This window comes from Carlito syrichta, unplaced genomic scaffold (assembly GCF_000164805.1).
Source record: "Carlito syrichta isolate Samal-C Ts95f unplaced genomic scaffold, Tarsius_syrichta-2.0.1 Scaffold111484, whole genome shotgun sequence".
NCBI lineage: Eukaryota > Metazoa > Chordata > Mammalia > Primates > Tarsiidae > Carlito > Carlito syrichta.
In genome coordinates, this window is record NW_007055580.1 from 16,586 (window position 1) to 32,167 (window position 15,582).

Here is a 15,582-nt window from a genome sequence, read left to right on the forward strand (position 1 = left end):
CTCACCTCAGCCTCCCAAAGGCGCGGGATTACAGGCTGAGCCACCGAGCCTGGCTGAACCAGGCTTTTTCATTACGAAATGACCTTCTTTGACCTTGGTCATGTTCTTTACTCTGGAATGTGTTACTATGATATTAGGATCACCACTCCAGATTTCTTTGACCAGTGTCTTCCGTCTTTTTACTTACTGACCTTTTCATTCCTTATAATATGGGTGTAGCTAGGTCTTTCTTTTTATACCTGATCTGGCAGTCTTTGTCTTTTAATTGGGATGTCTGGATGATTTACATTTAAAGTGATTAGTGATATGGTTGGGTTTAAATTCATCCTCTTGCTTTTAATTTTTTCCAAATTTACCCATCTGTTCTTTGCTCCCTTTTATCCCCTTGTCTGCCTTCTGTTGAGTTGAATTCTTTTTTTTTTCTCTTTTCTTTTTTTAAATTTATTATAAAAATGTGGGGTACAATTCAGGGTTAGGTACACAAACATTAATCATGCAGATACCCTTGTGGATGAGGTATGCCCCTCCCTCCCCTAGCAGTTTCCCTCAACTGCCAGTCCCACCCCTGCTCCCCTGACAGTTTTCCACTACTGCTGAGTTGAATTCTTAAAAGCGATTCCAACTTACTGCCTTTTGTTGGCTTGTGACTCTACGTTTTGTGTTGTGTTAGCAATTGCTTTCAGGCCTTCAGGCTACACCTTTAGCTTATCACTGTCGGCCAGTGCATGATATCAGAGCAGGGCTTCGTCTAACGCCTCTAAAATAGGACGCCTCTGCTTCTCCCTCCCAGACTTTATCTCATTGGTGTCAGAAGTGTTTTTCTACTTGTATTATATGCCCTCCCCACATTGTACTTATTTTTGTTTGAGTAGTATTTTTTTGAGTCAGGGTCTCACTCTGTCACCCAGGCTGGAGTGCCATGTGCCACAATCATGGCTCACTGCAGCCTCGACCTGCTGGGCTCAGGCGATCCTTCCACCTCAGACTTCCAAGCAGCTGGAGCTACAGACGCATGCCCCCATGCTTGACTATTTTTTAAAATTTACTGTAGAGACAAGGTCTCGCCAAGTTGCCCTGGCTGGTCTCGAACTCCTGGGCTCAGGCAATCCTCTTGCCTCAGCCTCCCAAAGTGTTGGGATTACGGGTGTGAGCCACTGCGCCTGGCTGATTTTTTGATTTATTGTAGAGATGAGATCTTGCTGAGTTGTTCCAGCTGGTCTCAAGCCCCTGGCCTCGGGCCATCCTCCTGCTTCGGCCTCTCAAAGCGAGCCATCATGCCCGGTTCGTAGTAAATTATTTTTTAAAGACATTTAAATAATAAACAATAATAATTTTATCCACATAGTTAGTTTTTTGTGCACTCTACTCCCTCGTGTAGCTGTTTATTTCTTTTCCCTCTACCTGAAGCTTTCTAGGGTCGCCATAACAAGGTACCACAGACTCGCGGCATAAAGCACCAGGAGTGTGTTCTCTCACCATTCTGGAAGTCAGAACTCTGAAACTGAGGTGTCACAGGGTCAGCTCTCTCTGCAGGTACCAGTGGGAGACCCTTCCTGGTCTCTTCTGGACCTGATATCGTTGGCAACCTCCATATTTCCTAGCTTGTGGCATCCTGACTCCGGGCTCTGCCTCTGTCTGCGCATATCCTTTTTTAAAACTTTTTAATTTTAATTTTAAAGATGTGGGGTACAATTCAAGGCTAGGTATACAAGTAGTCATCGTACCGGTGAAGTTTGGGCCTCCCTTTGGTCCCCGCTTTGCCTGGTTTGAGATCAGGTCCCCTTATGCTTAAAGAAATCCGAGAAGATGGAAAAGTATTCCATGCTCATGGATAGAAAGAATCAACATTGTTAAGATGTCCATCCTACCTAAGGCAGTCTACAGATTCCACGCAATACCCGTTAATTACCAGCACCATTCTTCTCAGACCTGGAAATGACAACACAGAAATTCATACGGAAACATAAACGACCACGAATAGCCAGAAGGATCCTCAGCAAAAGAAACAAAGCGGGAGGTATCACACTTCCAGACTTCAAACTTTACTATAAGGCTGCAGTAATCAAAACAGGTATTGGTACAAGAATAGGCATACGAACTAATGTCCTTCTTCTTACAAGGACACCAGTCATACTGGATTTAGGGCTCACTGTAATCTGACAGGACCTCATCTTCACTTGATTCTATTTGCAAACGAGGCCACATTCGCCGGCTCCAAGTGAACAAGAACCTTTGGGAGACACTGCTCACCACTGCAGCCATGTCATTTCAGAAGTCTTGCGAGGCAGGTCTGCAGGTCACGAAGTCTTTCGGCATTTGCATGTGTAAACAAAACTTGTTTTGCCTTCCTTTTTGAAAGACATTTTTCCTGGGCATAGAATTCTGGGTTGACAGTTTTTTTTTCCTGTCAGTTGTTTAAAGATGTGACTCCATTTACACCTCTCCCTGTGGGAAATCTGCTGTCATTCTTGTTTGCCTGCAATGCTTCCATTTTTCTTGCTGCTTGTAAGATTCTCTCTTTATTTCTGATTCTAGGAGTGGAGTCTGTGGTTCAGGCCCTAGGAAATCGAATCATCGCACCTTCTCTGGTCACAGTACAGGAGTTGACAGGAGGCCCAGTTTGAGTCAACAAGACTGAGAAGCCATTTGCTGGGAGCTCCTAGGAGAGAGACTAGTTTCTAGAAGCTTTTTGTTATTTCTTTTGTTTTGAGGTGGAGTCTCACTCTGTCACCCAGACTGGAGTGCTGTGGCACTCTCATGGCCACCGCAATCTCAATCTGCTGGGCTCCGGTGATCCTTCCACCTCAGCCTTCCAAAGCTGGAACTACAGGCTCGTGCCACCTTGGCTGACTAATTTTTTTTTTTATTGATTGTAGAGATGAGGTCTCACCAAGTTGCCCAGTCTGGTCTCGAACCTGTGGGCTCAGGCAATCCTCTCACCTCGACCTCCTGAAGTGCTGGGATTATAGGCCTGGCTGTTTCTTGTTATTTCTAGATTTGATGATCTGATAGCAATTCTGGGATAGTTACACCCTCTTTACCACCGTGAGGTTGGCCTGACATCACTAGAGACAGAGAAGAGAGAAAAAAATACCCCAAAGCCAGGTTCTCAGAGGTACCACAGACCGGTGGCTTAAAGCACCAGGAGTGTGTTCTCTCACCGTTCTGGAAGTCAGAGCTCTGAAACTGAGGTGTCACAGAGCCACAGAGGAAACCCCTCCAGATTACGGGAGGCAGTTGGTTTAGATTTTCTGTTGATCATGTGTCACTGAACAGTGGGGATGAGTTCTGAGAAATGTGTCGTCTGGTGGTTTCGTAGTTGTGTGAACATCGCCGAGTGTCCTTACACAAACCTAGACGATGTCATCTACCACATACCTAGGCTGGATGGTCTCGCCTACTGCTCGCTGGTTACACACCTGTACAGCATGCTATTGTGCTGAATGCTGTAGGCAAATGTAACCCAATGGCAAGTACGTGTGTATCTAAACACAAAGGGTGCAGTAACAATATGGCGGCATCGTCTTAGGAGACCCCATTGTATGTTATGTGCGGTCTGTTCTCAAGTAAAACATTTTGTGCAGTGCATGACCAACTACTTAGAGTCTTAAGGGAGGCAGATACTCATTCAGTGTTTGATAATCCTGTTATCTTGCGATCAAGGATTTCCTCTCATCCTAACCCTCAAATCCGTAGGCTATCTTTGAAGGTGCATTTCTGAATTTTTTTTTTTTGAATTGGAGTCTCACTCTGTAGCCCAGGTTGGAGTGCAGTGGCACACTCACCGCCACCCCAGCGTCGACCTGCTGGGCTCCGGCGATCCTTCTGCCTCAGCCTTCCAAGTAGCCAGGAGTACAAGCATGTGCTACCACACCCGGCTAATTTTTTATTTATTGTAGAGACAAGGTCTTGCCAAGTTGCCCTGGCTGGTCTTCAATCCACAGGCTCAGGCAATTCACTCGCCTTGGCCTCCCAAAGTGCTGGGATGAGAGACTGAGCCACCGAGCCCGGCCGTGCTTCTGAATATTGCAGAATAAAAGGACACATGCTTTGCGCTGTACTCCTTGTAAAGAGAAACTGAAATGACAGGGATTCGTTTTGAAAATCTTACCAGCTTTCCCTTTCTGATTCATGATTTGGCCAGAAAAAGCCATCTGTTAGGAGCAGCTCCTGTGAACAGTGGTTTCTGGAAAGCCTCAGGGGTTTTGGAGGTTGATGCAGTCACTTTCTGCGGATGAGTCAGGCAGTATCCAAGCAGCAAAGAGAATCGAGGCCATTTTACCAAGTCTTCTTATTTACCTCCCCGGGGGGAAATATTTTTCAGATAACATTTGCAGAACAAGAAACATGCAAGTACTTGAAAATCTGCTGTGATGTTGAATGCTGATTCTTGGTCCCATCTCCCACTGAAAAGATTTTGATACCCCTCTGACTGTATAAGCAAAATTGTTTGTGTGTGTGGAGGAGGGGAAGGTGTTTTAGTCTGTTCTGTAATGCTATTAATATAACCAAATAGCTGAGACTGGGTCATTTAAAAAGAAAAAAGGGGCCGTGTGTGGTGACTCACACCTGTCACCCCAGCACTTTGGGTGGTAGAGGTGGAAGGACTGCCTGAGCCCAGGGGTTCGAGACCAGCCTAGACAATGGGGAGCCCTCATCTCGACAATAAATAAAAAAAAATAGCCTAGTGTGGTGGTGCATGCCTTTAATTCCAGCTACTTGGAAGGCTGAGGCAGAAGAATCACCTGAGCCCAGCAGGTAGAGGTTGTGGTGAGCCATGATTGTGCCAGTGCACTCCAGGCTAGGTGACAGAGTGAGACCCTGACTCAAAAAAAAAAAAAAAAAAAGGAGAGGAAAGGTTTATTTGGCTCACGTTTCTGATGTCTGGAAGCCCCAAGATGGGGATCTGCATGTGGTGGGTCTCAGACAGCTTCCACTGGAGGAAGAAGGTGAAGAGGAATGAGCACGTGGGGAGGTCCATGGTGAGCAACAAAGAAATAGAGAGAGGTGGGAGACGCCAGGCCCGTGGTAACAACCAGCTCTCACAGGGACCGCCGAGTGAGAACCTGCTCACCAGCCCCCAGGGAGGACATCCATCTGTTCATTAAGGATCCACCCCATGACCCAAATACCTCTTATCAGACCCCACCTCCAGCACGGGATCAAGCCTCAGCAGGAGACTTGGCGGGACACACAAGCCTTATCCTAACCACGGCAGAGGCGAATGCATCAGGCATCAGCAGGGTGTGGGTGATGGTTACCCATGGGACACTGCCCTCCGAGGGCAAAGATTGCCATGATCTAATTGGGAAAAGTGTTTCTGTGTCATGGGCAGCCCAAGCTCAAGCTGTCCTGGTGTGGACCCTTGTGGTGTCAGACATCCTACCTCCTCTGACTATGATTCCTGGTCAAACTTCCCATGTGGCATCTGTCCCACTGGTGGCTCTATCTCCCACCAGGAGCACCACATGCCTGCCAGTAGCAAGAGAGAAAGAAGGGAAGGACGTGTCCCCAAAATGCACCCTGCACATTGCACACCTACTTCTTGTATCTCCTTGTCCAGAATTTAGTGACGTGGCCACACTCAGCTGCAAGGGAGTCTAGCAGGTTTCAACTGGGGAGAGGGACGTGTTCTGCTAAAACCTGGGGATTTTATTAGCCATGGACAAAGGGATGGATGGATTGGGGGGCCGTGATCATCTCTGCCATGATGACTTATTGTCCATAATTGTCTTGAATTCCAGTCTGATCCTTCCGACGTCTCAGCTGCATCTGAGTCTGGGGATGACTCTTGCTTTGCCCCTCCAATCTGTGTCTTTTCCCTTGCGTGTGCTTCTACTTTTTTGTTGAAAAGTACACATGATGACGAGGGAGGGGGACCCCGACAGCCCAGAATTTATTTATAGAAAGTTGTGTATTTATTTCTTACACGTTTAAAGTACTCTCAATTTGAAGCAATACCTCTGTCATGATACTTTTCCGCTGCTCAGAACGGTGTTTGAACTCAATGATCCGGATGCCCTGCAGTGCTTCTGCTGTTTTTCGTTTGTTTGTTTCGCAGCTTCCATATCGGCAAAATGTTTCCTTTTCAGGATGAGATCGAGCGGATATGGAGGGTGGGGCATGGGTGTCATGCCATACTTGGTCAAAAACTGCTGAACACTCGGCGCTGTGTGGGCAGGTGCCCTCGTAAGTCGCCCGTCACGAAACAGGCAAACACCCTGAAACAATCTCCCAAACAAACAAACAAAACTCATGGAAGCTGAGCGCAGCCTCTCACAACAACACTAGCTGTTACACTGATCCCGATGGGTTCCTCGGACACTTACCTCGTGCGGGAAGCCCGTACAACAAGGCGCTCACCCTCCAAAAGACAGTTCCATTGGGGGGGGAGGGCCCCCTCATACGAGGTAAAGAGAGCTGAGGGAAACAAGCCTTCAGCATGAGGCCATGTGCTTATCTGGCGTGGAGTGAGGCTGGGTTTGCTTCTTGCTTTAGCTATAGGTGTCAGAAGCTCAAATTCCCTCTGGTGTCCTTGTGTTTCCCCCTTCCATCTTTGGGTTTCCCTAGAGGCTCCTTCTTAAATAGGGACAGCGGCACACCGTTCTTTCTGCCATAACCCCTGTCATTACACAAGAGCCCTCCTGATGCAGGATGAGTGCAGGGGAGGGACTTTGCCGTCCCGGTGACCAGGCTCAGTCCTTAGTGAGCTTCGCCCCTCGGAGTGACCCTCACAGGTGCTTCTCGGTTGCTCCTCCCTCAGGTGAGGGGCAGAGGGGCCAGGGCGGGACACGTCCCCTTTCCCACGAGGAAGAGGCATTGGAGTCTGTCTTCCCCTGGGTGGGTTAGGCACTAGCAAAAACCACGCTAGTGAGAAAGATGCTCTCCCAGGTCTTGTTGACAAGAACAGAATCCTCTGGGTATTTCAGAAGGGTTCCTTTCCTCCCCTCCCAGCCAAAAGCACGAGGGGACTTTTTCTCTTCTTGTAACTGTGGGGTCTTTATTGAATTCATAGAGGTGAAAGTCACAAAAGCGTGGCCCCCCATGACTGGGCTCTCCTGGGGTTTTCGTCTCTCTGAAGCGTCCATGCTGAGCCTCCAGGAATTTGCCATCTCCAGTTCCAGTTTTCCTGTGCCATGACTGGCTCCAGTCATGGGCTTTGCACAAGGCTTCTGTGCCAGGAAGTGAAGATCTCTCTCTGTCTCTCGCTGATCTCTCTGTGATCGCTCACTGATCTCTCAACAAAAAAAATGTAATAAATAAATAAGCCAGGTGCACACCTGTAGTCCCAGCTACTTGGGAGGGTAAGGTAGAAGGACTGCCTGAGCCCAGGAGGTTGAGGCTGTGATGAACTGTGATGGTGTCACTGCTCTCCTGAGTGACAGAGATCCCAACTCAAAAGAAACTAAGCAAAACACAACAAAACAAAACAACTGAAGATGGTTCTGGCAATGTGTCAGTAGCAGCATGCTTTCTGGAAGGTATGCAAGTTGTTTTGTTTGTTTCGCTGATTAATTGGTTGATTGATTTTTGTAGAGACGAGGTCTCGCTATGTTGCCCTGGCTGATCTCGAATTCCTGGGCTCAAGTGATCCTCTCGCCTCAACTTCCCAAAGTGTTGGGATTATGGGCGCGAGCCACCACACCCAGCCAATGCAAGTTGTATGTTCTCAATAGAATGCTGAAGCAGAGTCTTCTAAAAACTTTAGTCATTAGCCGGGCTTGGTGGCTCAGCCTGTAATCCCGCACTTTGGGAGGCTGAGGTGAGTGGATGGCCTGAGCCCGTGGGTTCGAGACCCGCCTGGGCAACTTGGCAAGACCTTATCTCTACAATAAATCAAAAAATGAGCTGGGCGTGGTAGCATGCGCCTGTAGTTCCGGCTACTTGGAAGGCTGAGGCGGAAGGATTGCTGGAGCCCAGCAGGTCGAGGCTGCGGTGGTTGGGAGCGGCCACTGCACTCCAGTCTGGGCAACAGAGTGAGACTCCAACTCAAAAAAAAAAAAAAAAAACTTTAGTCATGTGTTAATTTTAATTTTTGGAGACAAAAATTCAAGGCCTCCTGATAACCCACTTAATAGAACGCTAGTGAGTCACCATAAGACTTCAGCCGTTCCCTTCTGGCTGCCACCATGGGCCAAGGACCCTTCTTGGAGAATCATGAATGAGATGAGCAAAATTTAAGTATCTGGGTCTTGTGGTCTCTTGAAAAAAATTGGGGTGAAATTCACATGACATACAATAAACCATTATAACATGCACCATTTAGTGGCCTCTTTTTTTTTTTTGAGTTGGAGTCTTACTCTGTTGCCCAGGCTGGAGTGCAGTGGCCGCTCCCAGCCACTGCAGCCTCGACCTGCTGGGCTCCGGCGATCCTTCCACCTCAGCCTTCCAGGTAGCCGGAATTACAGGCATGCGCTACCATGCCCGGCTGATTTTTGATTTATTGTAGAGATGAGGTCTCACTTGCCCAGGCGGGTCTCAAACCCGCGGGCTCAGGCAATCCACTCGGTCTCCCAAAGCGCGGGATTACAGGCTGAGCCACAAGCCTGGCCATTTAGTGGCTTCCAGCGTATTCACAACGCCGTGCAGTGACCGCCTCTCTCTAGTTCAAAGCTTTTTTGGAATCACTTCAGAACACCCCTCCGGCAAGCACGGGCGTTGCCTGCTCTGGATGTCACACACCAAAGGAGTCGTGCCCTGGGCCACCTTCCGTGTCTGGCTTCTCCCGCCGAGCGTGGCGTGTGTGAGGCTGGTCCGCGCACAGCATCAGGCAGTGCCTCACCCCTCCCTGGGTCTGACCGGCCCCTGTGGGGATGTGGATCAGCCACTCATTCGTTGCTGGGTATTTGGGTTGTTCCTACTTCTTGGTGATGGTGAAGAATGCCATTATGATCAGTCGTGTCCAGGTGTCTGTCTGGTCGCGTGTTTTTATCTCTCGTGGGTATATACCTGGAGCAGCGTTGCTGGGTCGCGGGATAACGCCAGATTCAGTTTGCTGAGGAATCGCTGGTCTCTGCTTTGCTCAGAGGCCGCACTATGTTACATTCCTTTCTCTTCCTTTCCCTTCCCTTCCTTCCTTCCTTCCTTTTTTGGAGTCAGGGTCTCGCTCTGTCGCCCGGGCTGGAGTGCAGTGGCACGACCACAGCTTACCACAGCCTCGACCTCCCGGGCTCAGGCGATCCTCCTGCCTCCTGAGTAGCTGGGACTACAGGCGTGTGCCGCCACACCCAGCTACTTTTTAATTCTTTTCGGAGACAAGGTCTCAGTCTGTTGCCCAGGTTGGTCTCAAACTCTGGGCTCAAGCAATCCTCTTGCTTCGGCCTCCCAAAGTGCTGGGATTATAGGTGTGAGCCACCGCGCCTGCCCTCCCAGCCCTCCATCATGCATTTTTTTCCTTAAAATCATCTTAGAGAGTACGAAGAGGCTCATCACTGTGGCTTTGGTTTGCATTTCTGAAATGATCAGGGATGCTGATGTGTTTGTTGACCGTTTGTCCAGGCCTATCCAAGTAATTAAAAACTGTTCAGGATCCTGAAGAGCTTTTGTTTAAACAGATGCTATTACTATATTTAGCAATATGTTCTATATTTAGAAATGAAAACAAAGACACTTTAAAAACATCATTTATTACTTTTTTGGGCAAATGTTAGTGATCAATTCATTGCATGTCAACGCAGAGTGATGACATCAACACACATCACATGGCTTCTGGAAAGTTCCACCATACACTCGTGAGAGAAGGAAGACGAGAACGGTGAATGACATATTAGTATTATCACGAAACGTCTTCAGTCTCCTAGACCCTCCGCACCCAAAATGAGTAACGGTGATTCAGTTCACTTTTACTCAAGTGAGGTTAAAGATACAGATATCTTTTTTTCTGGGCTGAGATTCTTCTTGATCTTAGTTGACCCAGAAAACTGTACCTGAGGGGTGGGATGCGTGTGTATAAGTGTCTGGTTTGTCCTTTCTTGGTCACAGGACAGCACATGTCACTCTCACCTGAATCCAGACCCTCCTGAAACTGTCTGTGATTCTTCATGACATGTTCCTGCCCTTTCAGAGATGAAAGCTGGCTGCTGGCTTTAACTTTTCATTTGTCTCCTTAATCATGGGATTTTGTTAGACTGGAACATCTGAGTCAACTGACTTGGAATGCAAGATCTTACCAAGATATCGAAAGAAGCCTTCCGCGGGTCACACAGGGGTTCTCAGGGTGGTTTTCTCGGAGCTTGTTAGGAATGTCAATTCTTTGGCCTTATCCCAGACCGACTGACTCAGAAACTCCAGAGCTGGGCCCAGCAATCTACATAATCCATGTTTTTTTTGTTGTTTTGTTTTGTTTTTTGAGTCAGAGTCTCACTCTGTCACCCAGGCTGGAGTGCAGTGGCTCGCTCAATGGCCACCCTGGCATCAACCTGCTGGGATCAGGCGATCTTTCCGCCTCAGCCTTCCAGGTAGCCGTTTTTGGTTTTTTTGAGACAGAGTCTCACTCTGTTGCCCAGGCTGGAGTACAGTGGTGTCATCATAGCTCACTGCAAGCTCAATTCCTGACCTCAAGTGATATTCCCACTTCAGCCTTCTATGTAGCTGGGGCCACAGGTGTGCACTACCATGGTCAGCTAATTTTTTAATTTTAATTTTTGTAGAGATGGGATCTTTCTTTGTTACCCAGATAGGTCTTGAATCCCTGAGTTCAAGGATCCTCCCGCCTCAGCCTCCTGAGTAGCTATGACTACAGATGTGCGCCACCATGCCTGGTTGAGCAATCTGTGTTTTAACGAGATCCCTGGGTGTTTCTGATTGACTGAAGTTTTTGGTAACAGTTAAGGCCCCCTGGTGGGTTCTTTCCCATGGCTTCATTCTATCGGAGTGATTTCCTCTCCACTCACTTTCCTCTTTCTTTCTTTCCTTCTTTCTGTAAACATTGAATGCATGGATCCTTTTCTGAATTTTTAGACACTTACAGGGGAGTGTACACATTTGCATACCATGTGTCCACCTGGAAACATCAATGTCAGGCCAAAGTCAGAGTGTCGTTTAGAGCAATCCCAAGGAAACCAGCTCTTACAGAGGCCTACTAACAATGCCCAGGTGGAACCGTTGGGCGGGTGTGATTCATTCCCCAGGACCTGGCTTATCCTTCTGTTTCTGACATTGACTCAAGGTCTTGGCTGGCCATTTTGGTGTTACCTAAGGACTATTCTGCCATGACCTCTGTTCTCTAGAACTTCGAAACCGAAGGCTGAACGGAAGAGGAATAGCTTAGAAGACTGAGCCAGGGACAAAAAGATTTCTAGTTCCCAGACCAGAGATCTTCAAGGACGGTCACTGAGCAAAATGACTGGAGCAAGGGCAGTCAGCCAGAGGCTGGGAAGGATGTACGAGGACAGGGTCCAGTTGCATAGGGAGTGTGTGTGTGTGTGTGTGTGTGTGTGTGTTTACAGTGGCGCGCTAGGGCCTCACTTGGGATTCCTAAATGGGGGAGTTAGGATGAAATCAACATAAGTGACTTTCCCTTCTATTATGTAAGCTGTGGTGAACGGTCCATGCCATTCGAGCTCTAAGGGAGGAACACACACACGACGGGGGACCAATAGTTCAGGCTGTTCCACTCTTTCTCTTTAGGACCCTGGAACAGCTGCTCAGAGTACGGGTGTCCTGCGCTGACTTTAGAGCACCCCCAAACGCAGGCGCTCACAAGAGGCTCCTCCGGGATGGGTGTTTAACTTCTTCGATTTTCCTCGTGCTGCATGACTTCGGTTGGCTGCTCTTGGCTTCTTGCCAAGGAGGGCTTGTTCTTCTGGCTTTCTAGATGGTTCTCCTTCTCTTCCTCCTGTAGAGGTATAAGAAAGTTAGGGTCACATGAGTCATATGGCACCAAGAAAAATGTGTCCCCTCCCCTCCAGCAAATGTGGGTAGAGCGCTGAGCTTTAGTCCCATGTGGTCTGTTCAATTTATTTTTATTTTTTTATTTTGAATCAGAGTTTTGCTCCGTTGTCCAGGCTGGAGTGCAGGGGCACCATCATGGCCACCACAGCTCGACCTGCTGGGCTCAGGTGATCCTTCCGCCTCAGCCTTCCAAGTAGCTGGAACTACAGGTGCCCGCTATCATGCCCGGCTTATTTTTTGATTTATTATAAAGATGAGGGCTTGCCAAGTTGCCCAGTCTGGTCTCGAACCCGCGGGCTCAGGCAATCCACTCACCTCAGCCTCCCAAAGGCACGGGATTACAGGCTGAGCCACCGAGCCCAGCTCTTTGTCTCCTTTTAAGCTGCTATCCACTGACCAGCTCAAGCTTCCGTCATCCTCCCAGTGGATGGATTCTAGTTCGTGTTGTCAAGTGGCCACCACCGATCCCCACCTTAAGTTTAGCCTCTGTGTGGCAGCAGATCATTCAAATGGCCACTGTCCATGTTTGCCCTGCATAAAGCTCCACAGCCCGGCTTGGTCTTCCAAGTCACTGTCACTCCCTACGACAAGGCATCACTGTCACCACTGCCCCACATGCCCTGTGGTTCAGCTCTGCTTGGCTTTCCCCAAACACACCCCTCTGCCATTCCACACCTCTCAACCTGTCCTCCCTCTCCCTCTGCCCAGAAGCTGTTGCCGCCTTGTTCTGCCCGGCCTTAGACATTTTGGGCACCATCAGTTCTAGATCCTTCTCTGAACTGCCACGTGTGTCCCCTTTCTTTGCTCCTGCAACGCCTCAATCTTAGGCTTTGACAAGTTATATTTAAAGTCAGTGCTTTCCTCTTGCCGTCCACTATTCTGTAGGCTCCTAAGAGCAGGAACGTGTTATGTTCATCTTTGAGTCCCTGATACGGTGCCTGGCCCTTAGAAAATGTTCTATACATTTCTCAAACTGTGTGGAAGACAAAAGCTGTGGAACAGGAAGAATCACAGCAGCTAAGTGAGCGAAGTGATTTGCACGAATAGAAACACCTAGTTTCTAGTGTCCTCTAGAACCTTCTGAGATGATGGAAATCTTTCGTGCCCGTGTTGTCTAATAATGTGGCCACATAGTATGTTCACTGCAGCACTGTTCATAATAGCAGAAACATGGAGCCAACCCAGATGCCCGTCAAAGGTGGATTGGATAAGGAAAATGTCATAGACACAAGGGAATATCACACAGTCATAGAGAAGAACAGAATCATATCCTTCGCAGCCAGCTGGAGACCATCCTTCTAAGTGAACTATCACAGAAACAAAAGACTGAGCACTGTGTGTTCTCACTCATAAGCGGGCCCTGATCACGGGTCACACGGGCACAAAGGTGGGAACAAAGGGGTCCAGACGCTGGACACTGTCGGAGGAGGGAGGGAGGGAGGAGGGACAAGGGCACACAGCCACACACAGGATGCCAGGTCCACTGTCGGGGGAAGGAGGGCTGGCTCAAAGCCCAAACCTCACCTGCAAGCGATTGACTTACGGAGCAAATGGTCACATGTACCCCACAACTCTGAAATGAAATTTTAAAAAGACAGTCACACTCAATGGGGCTAGTGCCACCAGAACTGAGTTTTTAACTATGTTGGCGTTATTTAAGTTCGCACATAAACTTCCACGGGTAGCAGATGGCTGCTGTATTGGGCGGTACGGTCTTAGACTGCCCTGTCCTCACCTAGCTCATGGAGACACCTGGTTATTTCCCGCTGTGCTCAGAACTCCTCCCGGCAAAGCTCCCAGCCAGGTGTGCTGGTAATGTCTGACAAGTGGCTCTCTGAAGACCACAGCCTATTTCCATGCTGTAAATATCCTGCTGCACCCGGTTTCCAGCGAGCAATGTGATGTCACTGAACACGGGAAGAGATGTGCAGTGCCACCATCATGCAGTATTTCCACCATAAAGAGTCGATTGCTGTAAATTACCCCAGAACAAAGATAATAGCTAAATGTGGCACAATAACTAGGAAGTGATTAGTTTCGAGTGCTTATTGACTGTGTTTTTAATATAACTTATTGAATTGTGAGTTTATATACTTTGATTTTTAATAATGGCTATGCTTAAAAATCCATTTGCAGCCAGGCGCGGTGGCTCACACCTATAATCCCAGTTCTTTGGGAGATTGAGGCGGGAGGATGGCTGAAGCCCAGGAGTTCGAGACCAGCTTAGGCAACATCATGAAACCTTGTCTCTACTAAAAATAAAAAAATTAGCCAGGCACAGTGGCGTGCCTGTAGTTCCAGCTACTGGGAAGGCAGAGGTGGAAGGCTCGCAGTGAGCTGGGATCGCGTCATTGTATTCCAGCCTAGGTGACAGTGAGATGACAACTCAAAAAAGCCCTGCAAAATGTGAGCCTTCTGCAGCACGTCACTACTCCTAGTCATGGCTCAAAAAACAAAACAAAAAGCACACCCCCAAAATCCCTTGCGCAAAACTGCTTGACTAGGATATGCGATTCCAGTCATTCAAATGTAGGATTTCTGTTGCCACAAGAGGGCACTATGGAGCGATACTGGATTCTAGGAAGAAACGATTGCCGCAAACTGATTAGGGGGTCATGTCAAGAATTTTAAATATATATTATTTAATTTTTGTATTTAAAAAAAGAGGTGGGGGTCTTGCTATGTTGTCCAGGCTAGTCTCAAACTCCTAGGCTCAAGCAACCCTCTCTCCTTTTCCTCCCAAATTGCTGGGGTTACAGGCATGAACCTCCACACCCAGCCTATCTTGAGACCTCTGTTTGAGTCTCCCCAGAGATTGTCATTCCAGGAGACCTTGTGAGAACTCAAAGAGTTTCACACGATATTTTACAATACAAGCACTGAACCATTCCCACCCCCCAACAGCCCTGTCCTCTGTGTCTGGAGGCTTTGGGTCTTCAAGCTACTCAAATGGAAATATCCTTGTCAGGCATTCCGCCTGAGGGAGAAGAGGCTCCAGCAAGTATTGAGTGCCTACGGCATGCCAGGCACTGCCCATTCATTACCACCTGTAGTTCTAAAACGACACACCCGAGGAATCCGCCCACACCTCAGAGAAACTGCTAGACTGGCAGGCATAGGAGTATTCCTATACGGTAGCCCCGGAGGGCTTATTATTTGCACTGCAATAATTTATCCTCTTTAGTTCCCACGAGGAAAATTAGGAGCATATTATGGACCTGATGACCCATGGAAGAAGGGAAGAAATTTGATTTTGTTTTCTTCCTCTGGCTGGGGCACCTCCAGGATCGAAGAGGTCGGGCGTTGGAGGGAGCATTTCTGTCTTCTCAGGGTCTTACCAGGGAGTTCGCGTCAGGTTGCCGGGGCGGACGCGGCAGGGGTCGGAGGGCCCCAGAGAGTCGAGAGCGAGAAAGGGTGGGTTTCTATAGTTCACTCTCTCCAGGGAGGAGAAATGGTTTTTTCTCAACAGAACGTGCCTTTTTGTGACGGGATTTCACACGCCTGAGTCGTACTTCTGCGGGCCTGGTGCCGTGGTTCTCAGACTTTGTTCTCGGAAGCAGCAGCGTGTCACCCGGGAGTCAACCGATCCCCAACAAGGCTACCGAGTCAGAAGCTCTGGGAGGCCTGGCGGTTTGTGCCTGGACAAGCCCTCCAGACGATTCTTTTTTTCTTTTTTTTCCTTTTTTTTTT